Source organism: Taeniopygia guttata, chromosome 9 (genome assembly GCF_048771995.1).
Source record: "Taeniopygia guttata chromosome 9, bTaeGut7.mat, whole genome shotgun sequence".
Classification (NCBI taxonomy): Eukaryota; Metazoa; Chordata; class Aves; order Passeriformes; family Estrildidae; genus Taeniopygia; species Taeniopygia guttata.
Genome location: NC_133034.1, coordinates 12016290 through 12034193, shown reverse-complemented (window position 1 = coordinate 12034193; position 17904 = coordinate 12016290). Strand labels below are relative to the sequence as shown.

The following is a 17904-nucleotide window of genomic DNA, read 5'->3' as shown; positions in this document are numbered from 1 at the left end:
GGCCTTGTCCCATAAAGAAGAAACTGAAGAAACTGAGCTCATTTAGCCTAAGTAGGAGGGGCTTTGAGGGGAGATTACCAAGAAAGAAAAGCCAGGCTCTTCACAGTAGTACATGGTGAGAGGAAAAAATTGACAGGCATAAACTGTATTTTCAAAAGGTTTGACTTGATATAAGCAAAAGTTTTTTCTTCATGAGGACACTCAAGCATCAGAACAGGTTGTCCAGAGATGCTGGACGTGTAATCTCCATGCTTGGAGTTTTCATAACCTCAGTGGCTAAAGCCCCAACTACTCTGGTTTGAGCTCATAGCTGAACCTTGCTTTGAGTAGGAGTTTTGACTACAGACATCCTCTGGTACCTTCTAACATAAGTTAGTCTTAATTCTATGTTGCTGTAAATAACAAACCTTACAGCAGAACATATCCTGCCCCTAGTCCATCTCTTTCAGCCTTTTTCTACTTTAATTTTTCTGCCACTTTTTCTGATTCAATTATCTTGGTCTCCATCACCCCATACCCAACACTTAGCTTGCAGGATATTTTTATTTCTCCTCACCTTTTGTTAAAATATGGAATCTGCAATAAAAAAGGTCTTTCTGAAAAAAAATTTAGGATTATTTCACTTCCTTCTGAGGCAAATACTTTATGCATGAAGATGGCTCTTAAAATGCTAATTAACCTCAATTCTTAGTCAGCTCCATACCTGAAAAAGCAAAAAAATCACTTTCCTTTCTGTAATACACTGATTGAGCTCTTCCTTGCTCTTTGCAATACTGCCTCTCCCCAGCTAACCACTCTCCAGCTGAAGCTTAGCAGCAACCAAAATTGAAATGTGAAAGGACCACAGTTCAGTTGCAACTCCTTTTTGACCTCTCCATTATTGAGAGCATGAGTGATTTTATCTCCAATATGGTTTTTATGTGCACACTGAAAATTTTGAGCAGGATGAAGTCACTGTAAAAAAAAAAAACTTCATCTGCAAAAAGACAGTAAGTAACAGCAAAAGCTCTGCAACAAGAATTTGAGGTCACATACAGGCACAGCAACTGACCCAGAGACTGCACCAGAGATGCCTTTTCATAGCCTATTTGATGTATGAGAGGGTTGTTTTTCTTCAGACTTCAAATGAAAAATACAAAATTTTTTTTAATTGCTCACATTCCTTTCTTCCATCCTTACTACCCACTCATTGATGAAAACAAGGGAAGATCTGATTTTCCAACGAATAGGAATTATTTTCAGAGTTCTGTTTGCCTATTTTATTTAACCCAAGTGGGACTGCACATGAAAGCATTAGGTATGTTCCCTGTGAATGATGTCCTTTCGTTTGATTTTGGGCGGGGAAAGAGTGAGTTTTTATGCAACCTCAATAGAAAATAAGTATCATAAAATGAAAGTAAGAAAGGGGAACGCATCTGAAGTTGTTCTGTCTAGCAAATCACGCAATGTGGTTTGTGCAGTTGTCCTCTGGTGTTTATTGGGATGTGAATACAGCTGATTTCAGTTTCTTGCCCTGTGAAAATTTCAGTTTTCTGCCCTTTGAATAACATTCAGAGTGAGGTTGCTCTTCACCACTCTTTTATCACACTCAACAAATTATTTAGGATAGAATTTACCTTAGGTCCAATCCCCTGATGAAAACAAGGCTTGCTCCAAAAGCTGGAGCAGGTTATGTGGAGCCTGCTGGTCACATTTGGGATGCACCTTGGTGTCCATCTCTGAGGAGCAGCATTAGCATCCAAGTGCAGCTGGCTTTCAAACCAGCGGTCATGGCTTTCCGAGCCCAGCAGGAGGAGGCTGTGCCAGCTTCCAAGCATTTCCCAGATGGGTGGCTTAATCAGCTTTCAGTAATCTTCCTATGAAAGTTGTCTTGTCTGGCACATACAGAAATGCATGGTTTGTGCTAAAGCATAACACAGTAGCTCTCCAACCTGCCGCTACTCAGACCTTCTCATTCAAAGATGTTAAAATGCCATTTAGGCTGGGCTTGGTGTCTAGGAAGCGGAACACTGGTGTCACTGCAGATGTGGAGAAAAGCACTGCTGGCAGGTTTCAGGTGTGACTGCTCAGCGGTGTCAGCGACAGCTCCAAAGAGCTCAGCCCCGCCCTGCCCTGCCGCGGGCTGTGCTGCAGCGTGTGCAGCAACCGCGGGGATGTGAAAAGCGCCTTTTGCCGTCACATTCGGCGGCTCAAACGCTCCGGTACCACGGGGAGAGCAGCCTGAGAGGCCGGCACCGGACTGCCGGAGCCAGGAGCCTTATCGATGTAGCTGGGATGCTCAGGATCCGCCTTCCTGTCCTGGTCCCATTTCGGCACCTTTCCAAAGCACCCTCAGTTGCGGCCAGAGGCGCATTTGTGTCTGATCCCCACCAGGCCGGTGCAAGAGCCTCTCTGCTTTCGTTCAGCCTCCCAATGGTTCCGTTCTGCTGTTAATCAAAAGTCAACGCGCAGCACGCGTGGCTGGGGCTGTGCAGTTTTACCTCCTTCCTCCGTCAGACCAGAGGCGTCGGCTTTGCTTGGCAGGCGCCAGAGAGGGGAGAAAGAACTCATCCCGAGCACTTTTATAACGCGAAAAAACGAGAGGAGGAGCGGGCCGGGCCCGGAGATCGCCGCCGGCACAGCGCGCCCGGCTGCCCGCAGTGCCCGCAGCAGCCGCCGGGCGGCGCCCGCGCTCCGCCCTCCTGCGGCCGAGGGAGCGGCTGGACAGGGCCGGGCCGGGTTCGGCCGGGCTGGACAGGGCCGGACAGGGCCGGGCCGGGTTGGGCTGTGCCGGGCCGGGCCGGGTTCGGCCGGGCTGTAACCGAGCTCATCGCCAGCAAAACTGCACCCATCGCCCGGGCTCGTGTTCGGGGCTGGTCCTGGGGACACCAGGCCACAGCGGGCCTGCTCTGGGACATCCAGATCCAGCATGTGCTCCGCTCCAGATCAGCAGGAGCCAGCGCAGCTCTCCTGTGTATCCTGCGGCAGAGCAGCTTCCAAGAGTCTGCGGCAGCATCAGGCAGGACTCTCACTTTACTTTTCTCCGACTTTGAGCACGGGTTGTACTGGGTTTACCACAATTTACTAAACAAGCGTCATCCTTTACTTGTCAGTTTCCCAACACCGATCTAGCCACGGGTTCTGAATAATACAAGAAATGAAACTATTCTGGTGAACAATTATTAGAAAACTAGGGATGTCTTGGGATACCACAGAGTTTCTTAGCTCAAATTGTTGTCTAGTCTGCAAAATTATCAGAATGTTAATAATCAGTCTGATTTTCAAAAGTTTTCATGTAGTTTTCTAAGTAGGGATTTAGTTCTGGAGCTGTGACACAACGATTTAAGGACATCGCTAACAAAGTTACACAGTTTGTGGGAACACTTGGAAAACTGGAGGTGACACAGAAGCCTGCAGGAGTTGTTACAATGCCCTCCTAGTAAAAGGAATAGACTGCAAAACCCATTACAGTTGCAACCTCTCACTGGCAAATTGCAGCCTCATTAGTAATCTTGGCAAGATGACGGGGGTTTTACATTACTGATCCTCTTGTTAGCCCCTCAAGTGTGCCACTGAAGCGCTCTTTCGGGAGCACTTTGTGGAAGTGAATGTTGTAAATATATTGCCTTTATAGGCAAACAGACGCTCTCTGTCTTTGGGGCCATCGAACTGGCACATTCACAAACTCACAACTCACTTAAAAATAAATGGGAAGAGAAGGTAAGTAGTTAAACCTGCCAAAAATTAGGATCTAATGATAATTGTAAGCACATAAATTTTGTTGTATTTTCCCAGTGAGCCAAGACATGCAGTAACATAGCTTCCTTTCCCCTCAAAACTCTCTCATTAATGGTGCGGATGTTCTAGATAACTTATAACTCTTTCCATACGCAAGGATGACATACATATCTATATATATATATACACATATTTATGTATATATTTTTTTATTTGAGAACCAGACATCTATCAACAACACAGCAACTGACTTAACTGCACTAAGATTCCTGTAGGGCAATAGCAGTTGTTCTCAGGCAGGCAGTAGGGGGTCCTGTTCAGGTACTCCACCAAGACAAGAAATTTATGTAATTAGGAATCCATCTGTCACTACTGTCCCCAAGCACTCCCTCGGTGTCCCTCACAGCACAGTCTGGCTGACAGCATGAGGTGATGCATGCAGTCAAGGAACGTCATTATCTCTCCACTGTGCCTCAGTTTTTCTCGCAGATTCTTTAAACCTGGCTGTTCTCCCATTAAACTGACCTGGGAGCTGCAGAGCATCCAAGCAGACTCCTTCCACTTCAGTAAAGCACTGGTTTAAGAGTTTAACACATTTCCCAGTAATTGCTCACAAATGCTCCATGAAGGACAAACAGTTCCACAAAGCTTCTCAGATAATATTCTCCCTGATTACAGAGTCTCAGGAGGGTTTTTGTGCCAAGGAGAAGAAAATGCTTGGGGTTAGCTCCTCGTGGGCTGTAAACAGAGGTGTCCGTAGCCACAGTTCAAAACTTTTTCTCCTCTGTGTTCTTCCTCTTCTCATTACTGGCCCTTGTGTGGCTTCTGTTGTGAAAGAATTAATTATTCAAGCTGCCTATATGTCTTTTTTCAACAACTAGCCCCATTGTGTTACAAGGACAAAAACCTTCAGTAACAGCCAGGACAGATGGCTGAAGCCCGGCAACACATTTCAGAGGAGTGCCACACCTCTGTGTTATCAAATCTGGCTTTATTAGCAAACCTTCTTATCTTTGATATTTTAATTATGATGCTACTCTTGAGGATGTTCTTGTTGCACAAAAACATCATATTGAATTATTTTTTAGTGCCTCATTAAGACAAAAAACTGGGAAACATGATCCAGATGCAAACTAAAACCTGAACAATCCGAAGAATACAAACTATGTAATTTAATAAAAATCTTGTTTAAGGGCTTATTTATCTTTTGCCAAGTTTTTAACATGTTGGGGATGGAAACACTGCAGTATTATTCAGCAAATATCCCTGCTGGAATACTCTTTTCTTGCCATAGTGATACTGTGTAAGCTGTGCTATCTCAAGGGAATTGTGTAACAGTGCAGTGCCAAAATGCTGTGCTGAGGTATCTGTGCCTTATACTTTCTTTTCTGCAGGGTTTTCTGCCTCTAAAAAGATGCCTGAATTGCTTTCTTGCACTTCTTTCATCTGTTTGATCATTCTATGCTAACCCATTAATAATTTCCTCTTGCTGGCCCGTTTTGAAACGCTCATGTATGATTTCCAGTTGATAAAATTGCCATTGGGATGCCCTTGCTCTGCCTTTAGGATTGATCGTCATCACTCACGAGCAGATGCTGGGGAGGCAGATGATCTTTCAAATGTAGCAAGGAAGACTGGGAGGGGAACGCCTGGAGGCAGATTCAAGCACTTAGAAGGGTGTAGTCACACACAGCGGTGTTAGCTTGCTTCAGGGAGGGAGGGCAGCAAGAGCTGAACATCAAAGTGCAATGGAAATGTAAAATCCTTAGTTCTGTGATTCCTCCTTTCATCTGTGCTTTTTCTCCTGGCAAGGTGTTGCAGGCAGTTCTGCTTTCTGTGCCACCGAACAGACTCAAGCTTCAGTGAATGTAAATGGAGCCCCTGGACCAGTTTTTTTATCCTTCAGAAGTTCTAACACTCTCTGAAATTAATTTCAGTTTGGATATTTTCAATCAGCAAAAGAAGGCACAAACATTCTTTCTAGGGCATGCAAGGCACAGGTATTCTTCAGACTCAAGTTGCAACAAGATGGGGAAGAGCAGGAAAATTGGAATAATCCATCCTAGGGGATTCCTTAGGCCGGTTCAAGCCATACACTGCATGGTGGTGCCAGACTGGATCCTGCCTGCCCCATGGACACCATCTCTCACCCCAAACAGAGGGTGGCAAATACAGCTCAGTGTGCTGGGGCTCCCCCAGCCTGGGTTCCACAGCCAAGCCAGGATCCCACAGGCACTGCCCACCCCGGGGCTCCCTCAGCCTGGGAGTGGATCCAGATGTGTCCCCTGACCTCTGGCTGCTGGTGCTACAGCTTGGCTGCAGCCAGCTCTGCTGTGCTCACTCAGGTGCCATCGTGGGTCCCCTTGTTCAGCCCAAGTGAGTGGTGCCTCCAGTTTGGGACTGTGAGTAAATCTGTAACATCTCTGTCAGTGTTCCCATGGACCAGTGATTTTGTACACGAGAGACTGCCATGAAATAAAAAAGGCTGCACGTATAAAAAAATAGCTGAACCGAAATATGAAATGTATACTATAAAGTTAACGCAGCAACAACTCCAAACTGAAGGAAGTGGAGATCTTAAGAGCAGTTTTTAAAGTCTTGTCAAGAAAATCCAGAAATAATTACTAACTTAATTAGCTGAAGCTATACCAACAGGCAGCATAAAACAATGCTTACTGATTTCTGAAGCACTCTTAACTTTTGTGAGTAGTCCCGATTTCTCTTCCATGTGTGAAGGCCTGGCTTGATTTAAGAAGGACTTCTCTAATGTGGCATGAGCAGTATCTGATGAACTGAGGTTCAACCTATAGAAAAGCTACTACTGGCAAGCATTTTGAGTAATCAGTTGTCCATATGAAATTAAAGGGGAAAAATATTTCTGAAACTTACAGGGAGGTCTAAATAGACCCTCTGTTAAACTGTTCTTGTGCCAGGCTGACCATGCTGACCCACCAAAGCTGCTCTGCTCCTGCTCTCCTGAGTTGGACAGAGCAGAGAATATACAATAAAAAGCTCTTGAGTCGAGATAAGGGCAGAGAGAGATCACTCACCGGTTACTTTCAGGGCAAAAGAGACACAACTTGGTGAAATTAGTTTAACTTATTGCCAATCAAATCAGAGTAGGATAGTGAGAAATTAATACAAATCTTAGAAAAACCCTTCTCTTTTTCCCCACTTAACCAGTCACACCCCCCATGGCTGCACAGGGGGACAGGGAATGAGGGTGGTGGTCAGTTCATCACACCATCCCACCTCTCTGCTGCTCCTTCCCCCTCAGGGGAGGATTCCTCACATTCTTCCCCTGCTTCAGCTTCCCATGGGGTCACAGCCTCCTTCAGGCACATCTGCCTGCTCTGCCTGGGCTCCCCCAGGGGCTGCAGGTGGATCTCTGCTCCTGCTTGGACCCCCAGGGGCTGCAGGGGCACAGCTGCCTCTCCATGGCTTCAGGGCAAATCTCTGCTCCACAGCCTGAAGCACCTCCTGCCCCTCTTTCCTTGACCCTGGTGTCTGCAGGGCTGTTTCTCTCCATATCCCACTCCTGTCTCCATCTGTGCAGGTTTTGTGCCCCTGCTGAAACGCCTCCTCTCAGAGGTGCTGCCACCAGTGCCAGTGGGCTCAGCCTTGGCCAGGTCTGTCCTGCAGCCTTCTGCCATCGGCTCCATCAGACTCAGGAGAAGCTTCCAGCAGCTTCTCACAGCAGCCACCCCGTTAAGCCACCCTTAGCCCCCCTCACTACCAAAATCCCACCACACAAAGCCAATGCAGTGTTAAACAAATTTGGCTGCAGCTGCTGTATAAAATCAATTCCAAAAGTTACTGTAGTTCATGGTAAGCCATGCTCAGTGATGTAGTATCAGTTAATTTGTCTTGGTGTCCTCCCAATGAGGGAATGTACTTCAGTCTTGCTCATTTAAGAATATAATCTTTCTCTGATCTTTGAAGTGATGAAATGAAGGAGTAGATCACAGAGGCATAGAAATTAGAGCAGTGAAAGAGCTATTAGACTGTAGAGCTCATTCTTCCACCGCTAAAAGGCTACTTTGCAGTTCATTCTTGGCTGTTTTGTCCAGTATACCTAAAGTCCTGGGAGCACGGGAAGAATAAAGGAGCAATTCTAGTGTGCAGAAATGTCAGTCCTTTTCTCTCTGCTTTGATCAAGCTATAGGATGAAGCAAAGCAGTAATTGCTGCCATTATAGAGAACAAATCTATTTGCATTTCTACAGTGCTTCAGCTCTAGCTGTGAATGCCTAATCAGTCCTATTGCTGGAAAAATATTTTCCAGTCTCTAGTCAAATCTATGTCTGATTAATGCAGTGCATTACTGCAAAGCCACTTCACCCATGCCCTGGCCCACATCTCCAGAGGGCTGGGGGAGAATTTTTGAAGGCAGTGCTGGTGTGTAGGAAACAACACAGCAGTGTCTGTCAGTACTTCAGTGACTGGGCCTCTAACAGAATCCTGCCCAACGTAACATGCAAAGGTGTTTGTGCTTCTAGAACTGTAAAACCCTAAATAATGGGTGTGGAAAGATCCCCTTACACACCTTTGCAGGAATAGTAATATTTACCCCAGCGTCCATGCTAGCCTTAGCCTTAATAATCACATTGCATTTTCCTCACCCAGACTCCCCAGCAGCTTTGGCTGTAGCTGTTTCTCATTGCCTGTTCTGCATGCTTTTATCAGAGTGATAAGCACTATCGAACCACTGCTACATCCTGATGCTAACGGAGCTGCACACTGTGACACATATTTGTCTATTTACTCTGAATCCCAATGAGTTGCACCTGCTTTTCTACTAATCAGTAGCTTTGTTCTGCCTTCACAAACCCTGGAAATTTAAGGCCAGTTTAAGCTTAGTATGCAGTTCAGGACAGATACAGCTGCTTGCTTTCAATCACCCAGCACAGAAGAGTTGTAATCTGGCCAAATCCCATATATTTGTCTTGTTTACACTTCTGTTTAATTTGATATGTAATGTACATGAGTCAGACAAAAATCATTCGTCCCATGATGTTTTTACACACACATTTAAGATTTTTAACTGCTGTAATCCAGTCACTGTTAGCACTGTTCCAAAGTCAAAATTATTTAAACAAATATCTCTATTTTAACCATCAAAACAATTCATTTTTCATGTATTTACAAAGTCAATTTTTCCATGAGAAAGCAGCCAGTACCTAACAACTGCATTTCCATTTAATGAATTTAATTATCATTCTTTCGCCTCACCCAGGAAACATTAAACGCAATTTTCTATTCATTCATTTCCACTAAAAGCTACAGCAGTAGCTTTGGATTTTAAAGATTGTCAAACCTCATCCTGCAGAATAGAAAGCTTTGTTTGTTAAACAAGACACAACAATCGTGAAAGATTTTTCCCTGTAATGGGAACAGCGTGTCCTGTAACAGGGCACGGGCATTCCTTAGTTAGAGAAATGACCTCCATGAGATGCACCAAATCAATCTGTCCTACAGATGTTACTTCCACAAACTCTTCAGGAATGCTGTGGTAAAACTCTCTTTTATACGTCCAGCTTGTGCCTGTGTAAGTTTCCTTATCACATCCCAGTGCTAGAAAACTAAAATACATTTATTTAGAAGGTTGTTCTGCCTTCAGGGGAAAGGAAATGAAAACCTGGACAGGGAGTGAAGTAGATCTTGACACATCTGTAGATTTATGCTAGAAGTTCAATCATATATCCTACAGGATACTATATGTTTATATCCTAAATCTCAGAAGGAATAAGAAATAACTTCCACCTACTTCCTTCTGCTAGCAATAACTAACCAAATGTTTTGGCAATTCCTAAGCTTAAATGGGCTCTGTCCTTGGCTGTTGTCAGTGAGGAGCATGGATACAGGATAGAGCCACACAGCATACACTTACTGCTCTGTGGGTGGGCTTTGTGCAGTGTCAACTATAGCAAAAGAAGGGAAAAAATAATTCTGTGAAGGGCTTTTTATGTGGTTAAAGGCTGTGAGGATCCCCCTGGTATGTCCATGTCTGACAGAAAGCACCTTGCACTCTGAGTATCTAGAACTTTCCTGGTAGTGAGGACAGGATGTTTCCACTGGTATTTTCAGTCACTACCTTGAACTTGTCAAGTTCCTCACAATACACTTAAAAGCAGAGGATTAGGGAATGACTTCTCTCATCCCACCCCTCACACTCCCCACAAACAGCAATTGCCTGATGTTCCACGTGTTTGGTTGTTACGAGTCTTTGCCCCAAGGGATTTGCCATGAAAATCCTGCACCTCTTAAGGCTAAAGGTAGATATTTCTGGCAACTAATGTGACAGAAATTTTTGGAACCTTTTAGGCCACTCACTAGCATAAAACCTGAGGCTGCCTGAGAGAACACAGAAATGTAGGTTGTTTTACTTCCTCTTGTTACCCAGATTCACACTTGCCTCCTTCCCAGAGCTGCCCAGGCCTTTGCCATACACATTTTGAGGCATCAGAGGAAAATGCCATATCTTCTGCACATCATTCTCATTATCATAATTAGCCATAATTAAAGAACAGATACATATTTGATGCACTTTGATCTAAAAATAACAAAACTAACAAAGAAACGGCTGTGTGCTGTGCATGGAGAAGAACCAACACCGCTGTGTGAAGGAGCTGACTGAAATATTTGTGTTCTGCTGGCACTGAATCGGTGTGATCCAGGAGCACAGTCTGGTGGGGAGGAGGCAGCTCCCAAAAGACAGCAGACTCCTCCTCTGAAGGGCACTGATACTTGTCAAACTCCTTATTACAACTTCAAAGCCACAAACCTATTAGTAAGAGTGTTTAAAATAAATATGCAGTAGAACAATAGTAGGCTTCTTGGGGACCCTGCTGCCATACTTAATGTATTAAAAACTCTTTCTATCCAGCACACCAGTTAAGGATAACTGTATAAGCAGGAGATAACCTGCTTGCCACAGGTTAAATGTTTTGGAGCTCATGTACTGCTGATTCATTCTGAATCATATCACCACAAATCCTTCCACCCTGAGAAGTTATTTATTGGTTTGGAAGGTTTCTGTTCCTGAAAGTTCATGACAGTAGTTTCATATCACTTTAGGCCTATCTGCATGCCTGTCCATCAGTTAATTTTTCTTTTCCAACCAAAACACTGTTTTCACTTGAGCAATGATCATCATTGCACATCAATACTCTTATATCCCCAGAAACAGGAGCTAGCCTGGGCACAAGAAATTTCATTGTTCTCCTCCATCTTTGTTCATCAGAGCAAGGATTCTGTTTAAAAACAAACCTAAACTTGAAATGTTTGTTAAAGGCTGGATGTGTTTCTTTTCCTGTCTGTACGCTTAGAGAAATTCTCACACTTTCAGAGGTCTCAGTTTTAGATTTCAATTACTAAGGCACAAGGCTGATCCAAATGCCAAGACATAACCACACTCTAATTTAGAAAAGTGGAACTTCAATATCTTAATGTTGGTTGATATTCCAAAGTGTCCCCTATTTCTAAGGGAGACAGAACCAAGCCCAGGTAGGCACCTGGAAACTCTCAAGCCTTGGCAATATCCCTGTCTGTCCTAAACACATTCAGCTTTTTCATGAAACAATAAATTTTACATTTGAAAACTGCATTAACTTAAATGCCTGTCGAGGGTACCTGGCAATCTTCATTCACAGTGCCGGTGTGAATTCCTCTTTTCTTTGTTCTTGAGCTACTTGTACCATTATTTGAGTGAGCTAATCCAATAAAAATGCTAAAATTGTTTCAAACATTTTTCTTTATAGCTCATTTCATGCCCTATTTTACAGAAGGCTATTCTCTAATCTATTTTACATTATCCTGAAATCACAAACTGATCCTAATTGCCTTTTAATGATAATACAAGCTAATTTAAAGGAAACATCAGGTGCTGCAGTGAAAACCTACTGTAGAAGTTCCTTGCAAATGAGATCATGGGGATTATGTATTTTGATGTGAAATACTAAATGAAAATATTTTCTTGTTTTATTTGTAAAATTCAATACTTACACTGTAGTTTCAAATGTGGGGGAAATGTGTTGCTGTTTCAGAATCTTTGGAGGAGTTCATTCTGAAATTTAGAGAATAGCTGAATTATTCGTTAATTAGTTCAGCATGAATAATAACCAGAAGCATGATTCCACCTTTAACATAGATAAATAGCAGGTTAGGATGTTGTAACATTTCTATACTTGGAGAGGCAGTTCAAAACATTATTGGTTCTCACTTTCTTAACTTAAAATAGTTTTCTTGTGAATTTCTGCTGAATCAGACTTGTTTTTTCCCTTTAACCACTCAGATCTGAAAGGTTTGAGGACTTTCCACAGACAGTGCAAAGCATTCTCTTTATATTAGCATTCTTGACTGTCCTGAAAACTATTTCTGAAATTAGGATTTTTTTGTCATGTGGAGTTCTGAAGAAAACTCATAGAGTTTTCTTCACGCATACAATATTCCTGAGGTGGAAAACACAAAATTATCCTCATATATCCCTCTGTCAATATAATAGTAAGGTGCTATACAATGGTATTATATGTTGACATATTTGAAGCTTCAAAGGTGAAGAAAATGGATACAAAGTTTTGTTCTGGGTCCATAGCTAATCTGAGACACTTAGTGCTATCACATGTGGTTAAAGCCATGGATTTAGCAGAGTCTTTAATATTGAAGTCAGACATTTATATTGATAATGGGATGGGATTAGGGGTCTTAACATTTCAGAATACAAAGCACCCACTCAGCTGAGAACTAGAGAGAAACTTCTCATATTGGAGGCAATTTTATGAGCTGCAACAGGTTTTCTTGAACTTTCAAAACCCCAAAATATTTAGACCAGACTAAATTCTTCAGAATGTTGACTTCTTGTATGTTCTGGTTGCTAGAATTATGGTCATCATTCAAGTATCTCATTGGTGAAGTGAATTCATTGCTGACTGGCTGAATGAGCCAATTAACCAGTGAACCCAATTTACCTGACCCTGACTGACTTGGTGTGTTAGTTCAGGATGAGACAACAGTTGTGTAATCAGAGAAGTCCGAGTTATTGACATTTAATTACATTTAACACCTGTAGATAATACAATCACTGTCTTATTTTCTCTCTGTAAACTGGGTATTTTCAGTTCTTTTTTCATAATACAAGTCTCTTGGTGTCACTCCCATATTTTTTTAGAATGCCACCACCTTCTGTAAAACAGTGATTTTGGATTTTCTAAAATAATTTACATTATTGTATCTGGAAAATCTTTTCTAGAGTTAATTTTTACTGTCATGAGGATATCTGTCTCAAATTATGTATGTAAGACTGTCAGTAATTCATCCCCTTTTCAAAGGTTCTCTCAATTTATAACAATGAGTAAAGTAAATCTTGAGATAATGTTTAAATTTGTGTAGTGTAATAAAATATTAAGTGGCACTATGATTGGGACACAGTACAGTTGACAGTGTTTCATGGCTCATTTACCCAAGTAATTATTACATTTTACTCGGCACTCTGAGATCAAGTGCAGGTTTTTCATTGCAGAGGTTCAGGTTGTTATGCATATAATGCATAATGCCTCTAATTTAGGTGGAGCTCAGGAGCACAGGATCCTGAAGCTGCATTATACTCATTAGAGAAATATTAAAAATATATTAAATTATAGTGTGCAGTCGAGAGTGGTGGTGAATCAGTTTGTATGTCTGTGATGCACACTGTTGTAAACCTCTAATACAGTGAGGGATATTTGAAAGTCAGCTGAAAAAAGAGAAAAGAGATTTAAAAGAAAAAATAAATACCATTTATTGACAGCTTCCAGTGAAGATTGGTGACCTCAACTAACTTTCATCTCATGTGTGCTCATGCCTTACCCCCTTTTTGTCACTCCTTACTTTTGCTACGCTGTTAGCATTTACCAGCAAAATCTACAATTTTATTTTGAAATTTTGAACCTAGGCAAAATGGTTTTTTCTATTTTAAAGGAAAGCATCTTTATATTTCAATAATTCAACCCATGGTTGAATGTACTACAGAAGACATTCAACAGAAAATTCATACTGACATGTGGCTATTCTTTACTTTCATGAGGACAAATCCATAGGAAGATATTTTTAGTTGAGCAAAGGCTCAGACACTGAGGCTTTCTGAGCACTCAGGCCTTCTGCATAATCTTGTTCAAGCCAGTCCTAAAGCTCAAACACAAATATGGTTGGTCATCCCTTAAGTGAAACAACAGGGCATGACAGCCCTGCAATTTTGAAGCCTCTTTCAGATCTCTTCACTTTTTCTATTACCAGTGGCCCCCAAATAGACTGATATAGAAACCTGGGCTGGATTTTTTTATTTACATTCAATACCTGTTTGCTTGACTGAATAACTCTGAACAGCCTTCACTTTCCCAAAACTCCAGAAGCACAGGATGGTCTGAGGAGCCAAGCTGCCAGTGGACCCGAGGTTACTGAAACACAGCCTCTCTTTCCCCATCTCTGAGGTGTAAAGTGTGTTTCTCTCCATTCAGCTTTCCCATCCCAACTTCTGATGTAATGAGCACACAGAAGATGACCTGTGACTGCCAAAATCTCTGTGGTAGATCTTTGGCACTGCCCGTTGGGAAAAGCCAAGCCAGGGCCCTTTGCAGCTGAGCGGGGCTCGCTGGAGCTGTGTCAGATCTGCTGCAGCTCTGTAGTTGTAATGCTCAGCTGATGGACATCCCTGTGCCCCAGGTAACTGGGGATGCAGTGATTTGTAAAGCCAGGTTCTTTTCTGATCTGTTATTTCTATAGCCAGAGGGGGTTTCTTCTTGTGTGATTTATACAGAATAACTTTAGGTAATGTTACTGTTGCTTTATTGTTACCTGACACACTTCAGTGAGGTTTTCTCCTGCTTTGATTAGTGAGAAAATGATTTTTTGGAGAAAAGCCCACGATACCATCCTTTCTAGTGACAAAGCTGATTTAAAAGAGAGCTAAAAGAAGGAAGTAGTAGCACACAGAGCAATTTGAAATAACGGATCACTGCAGCCAGAGCATTTGATGTGAAGAATTCTATTGTATGGAAAAATTATAGAAATATATTGGTATGTCAGAAACAGAAAGATCAAAATAAATAAATAAATTCTTAATTTTCATCTCTACTATTTGTGTTTTTCAGCATATATTTTAAATTCTGACTATGAAAACTGACTTTTTATCTCTAGTATCACTATGTTACTTGAGATACAATTGAGAATAAATTCATCCCCTTTTCCTATTGTTGGTTTATTAATATCACTATTCCTTGTGAAAAAGAAGAAATGTGAAGGAAGAAATATTTTTTCATCTTTTACTTGCATGATTACAATCTGTAGCTATGTTCATCTGGCTCCAAGCTACAAGATAATCATGTCTAGATAGGGCAAGATTCTTTAGGGAGTTAGACTATGAGATAAAAAAATTCTCTGCAGACAAGAAAACATATTTGGCAAGAAAGATTTAAATTACAAATCTCTTCCATGCTACACAGCATAACTGCACAAACACTTTAAATCTGGAATTATGTTTTTAAAACCTTTAACACAATAAAGACCCATAGTGAGATTCAGCAGCGATAATGCAATGAATAACAAAGCTGAAGAAAATACAACTGCTGATGAAATCACCAGGCAGATGGGGCTATCTGTATTGAGGATACAGGGCATGTGTGTGTGCTGTATATCTTCACTTAGCAGGTTCTGTTACATTCTATTTATGTCCCCTAGAGCTTTAAATTAAGAGTAGATTCTTTTAGAACTGGTAGGTTTTCCCATTTTAGTTTGCATGAGAGGATGCAGTTAGTTTTCAAAGAAGCAGTAGCCTATAAACTACCCTGCTAATATGTATTTATTACCATAATTTTTTTCAGTTTGCTCTATTGCAGAGGGATAGGTGCTGTGTTGCCAGGTCCTGCAAGCTGAAGGTGTGGCTGGGATTTTTGAGTATACCAGTGGGGCATATTTTTACCACAAGGAATTTGAGGGATTTTTTTCAATTTGCATTTGTCTCATCTCACAAGTACCTAAGGTACCTTATGCACTGTCATCTTGTCCCCTTTGTGCACCATTCATAGCTGCTCTCAACACTTCTTTTGGACACCCCTGCAGTCTGACATTGCCAGGGGTGCTGGTCCCAGGCTGGTTTCCCCAGCTGCCCTGGGAACAGCACAGCTCTGCTGTCTGATGGGTGTGCTGTGCTCACTACCCGTTACCCACAGGGCCTTTCTTAGGCACCCCGAGCACCAGAGCTCTTGCCAGGCTTTCAGCTCTTGTGAGTGCACGTGGACCCAGTGGGAAAAAATGATGATGTCTGACTCCAGTTCTTCATTATAACTATACTATAATACATTAATATACTGTTTAAAAGAGATACTAAAACTACATACCTACTTTTTCTAACTACCATATATAACTAACTCACAACTCGTGACTCTGTTCTCGAGAGTCCAGCCGCAGGTGGATTGGATTGGCTCAAACAATCCTCACCAAAATCCAATCAAGCAATCACCCCAGGTAAACAATTCTCTAAACACATTCCACATGAGGAGCAGAAATAGAAATTGTTTTTTCTTTCTTTCCTCTGTGCTCCTCTATGAAAAAATCCTGAGAGAGAGAGAAGAGTGTGCCTGTCACATTCAGCCTCTCTGTCTTGAAGACTGGTATCTTTCCCTTCCCAGTGTGCTCTGATCCTGTTTGTGATTACTTCCAATGCTTCTGTCCTTTGCACCTTTCCTGCAGCCTCGCCATTCTGCACCAGACATACCCCTCTTCCTCTGCTCTAAAACTACCAATTATCTCTCTTCCACTACCAGTTTGCTGAAGAGAGGTTTTGCTGCCGAGGGCTTTCTGACAAGAGCTTCCCAAAACCCCCAAAGCAATTTTGCCGTCTTTTTTCAGATCCCTTAAAACCAGGTGCTACTAAAGAAGACGCTCTCAAAAAAAAAAAAAAAAAAAAAACCCAAAAAAAACCAAGTACCTTCTGTTGAACTGCATCTAAAGCTCTTCCTGAGCATTTAGAAAATGAGCATTTAGAAAGTTTTGAAGTTTTGTGTGTTGTAATTACTCTTTAAAGGCCTTTAGAGATGGCTCTCTTTTTTTCCCTCTACATGTAAACAGTAGCTAGCCCAAAGATGTCCCAGTCCCAGAGAAGCTTTCCTGAAGAGCAGCTTTATAAATAAACTCATTGGAACCTTCCAGCAGTACACAGACAGCCAGTGTGCTTTCCAAACTCCATTCCTCAATGCATAGCAGAACTGTGGTGGTAAAAAAATGGACCCTGCACAAATGGAGACTCTTCACCCACACTTTTTTACACCAAAAAGCTTCAAAATTCAGTCTGGCTGCAAAAATCCAAGGACAACCCAATGCTCAGAATAATTAAAGCCTTGATGAGTTTTTGTTCTGGTTCTTTACTTTTATTTTTGTTAGTTTTATCAGTTTAAAGGGTTTTTTTGTGTCGTTGTGCTGAGATTTTGTGTGGTTTGTGTGGTTTACTTGCTGGTTCCTACTGGAAATTGTGGTAGTTAAAGTTCAGTTTCCCAGAAGATTCTTACTTCAGCAAGTCAAATGTTTATATGGTGTGTCCTCTACTGTGTAATGACAGCATTCTATATAGCATTTTTTAGTGATGAGGCACTGTAAGTGCCAGACTTGAGTAATCTGGAAAATTCTGAATTCTCATGGGTTTCATTATATTACATTACTGTTTTTCTCTTTTCCTGCTGAAGTGGTAAAATACTTGATGGGCTCCTCCCCAGACTTCAAAAAATATGTCTGGGTGTAGAAAATGTCAGGTCTCCTGCAGCAAACCTAATCTGCATTTTATTCTTCTGCTTTCTTTCTTTATGACATTTCCAAATCTATGACAAATCAGTTATTCACAAACATTTTCTGAAGAACCAAACCATCACTAAGTCCGACTGAGAAGTTTTCAGCAACTTTTAATTGCTGATCAATTTAGCTGCAATTTGTTTCTAAAGTTTAATGTTTCTAATCATCTACTTTCTGATCACAAAAATACATGGCTGAATTTGAGGACTTACTAATGACAAAAATAAGTTAATAAGGAGGTAGGACAATTCCAAATCAACTCCCTGCTTGGAATTGATTCTAGGTAGCTTATAGAATAGACATATATACCTAGATGCAAAAAAATTTGCATTGTTTGGGATACTTTGTCACCTAGGAGAATTCGAGACACATGAAG

The 17904-nt window shown here is 41.8% G+C and overlaps 1 protein-coding gene across 3 annotated transcripts in view; it reads left to right on the top strand.

Annotated features, from left to right (window-relative positions):
* The window catches only part of SLC9A9 (solute carrier family 9 member A9), a 177514-nt gene that overhangs the window by 19847 nt on the left and 139763 nt on the right, over positions 1-17904 (top strand). The gene's annotated exons all lie outside the window — the stretch shown is intronic.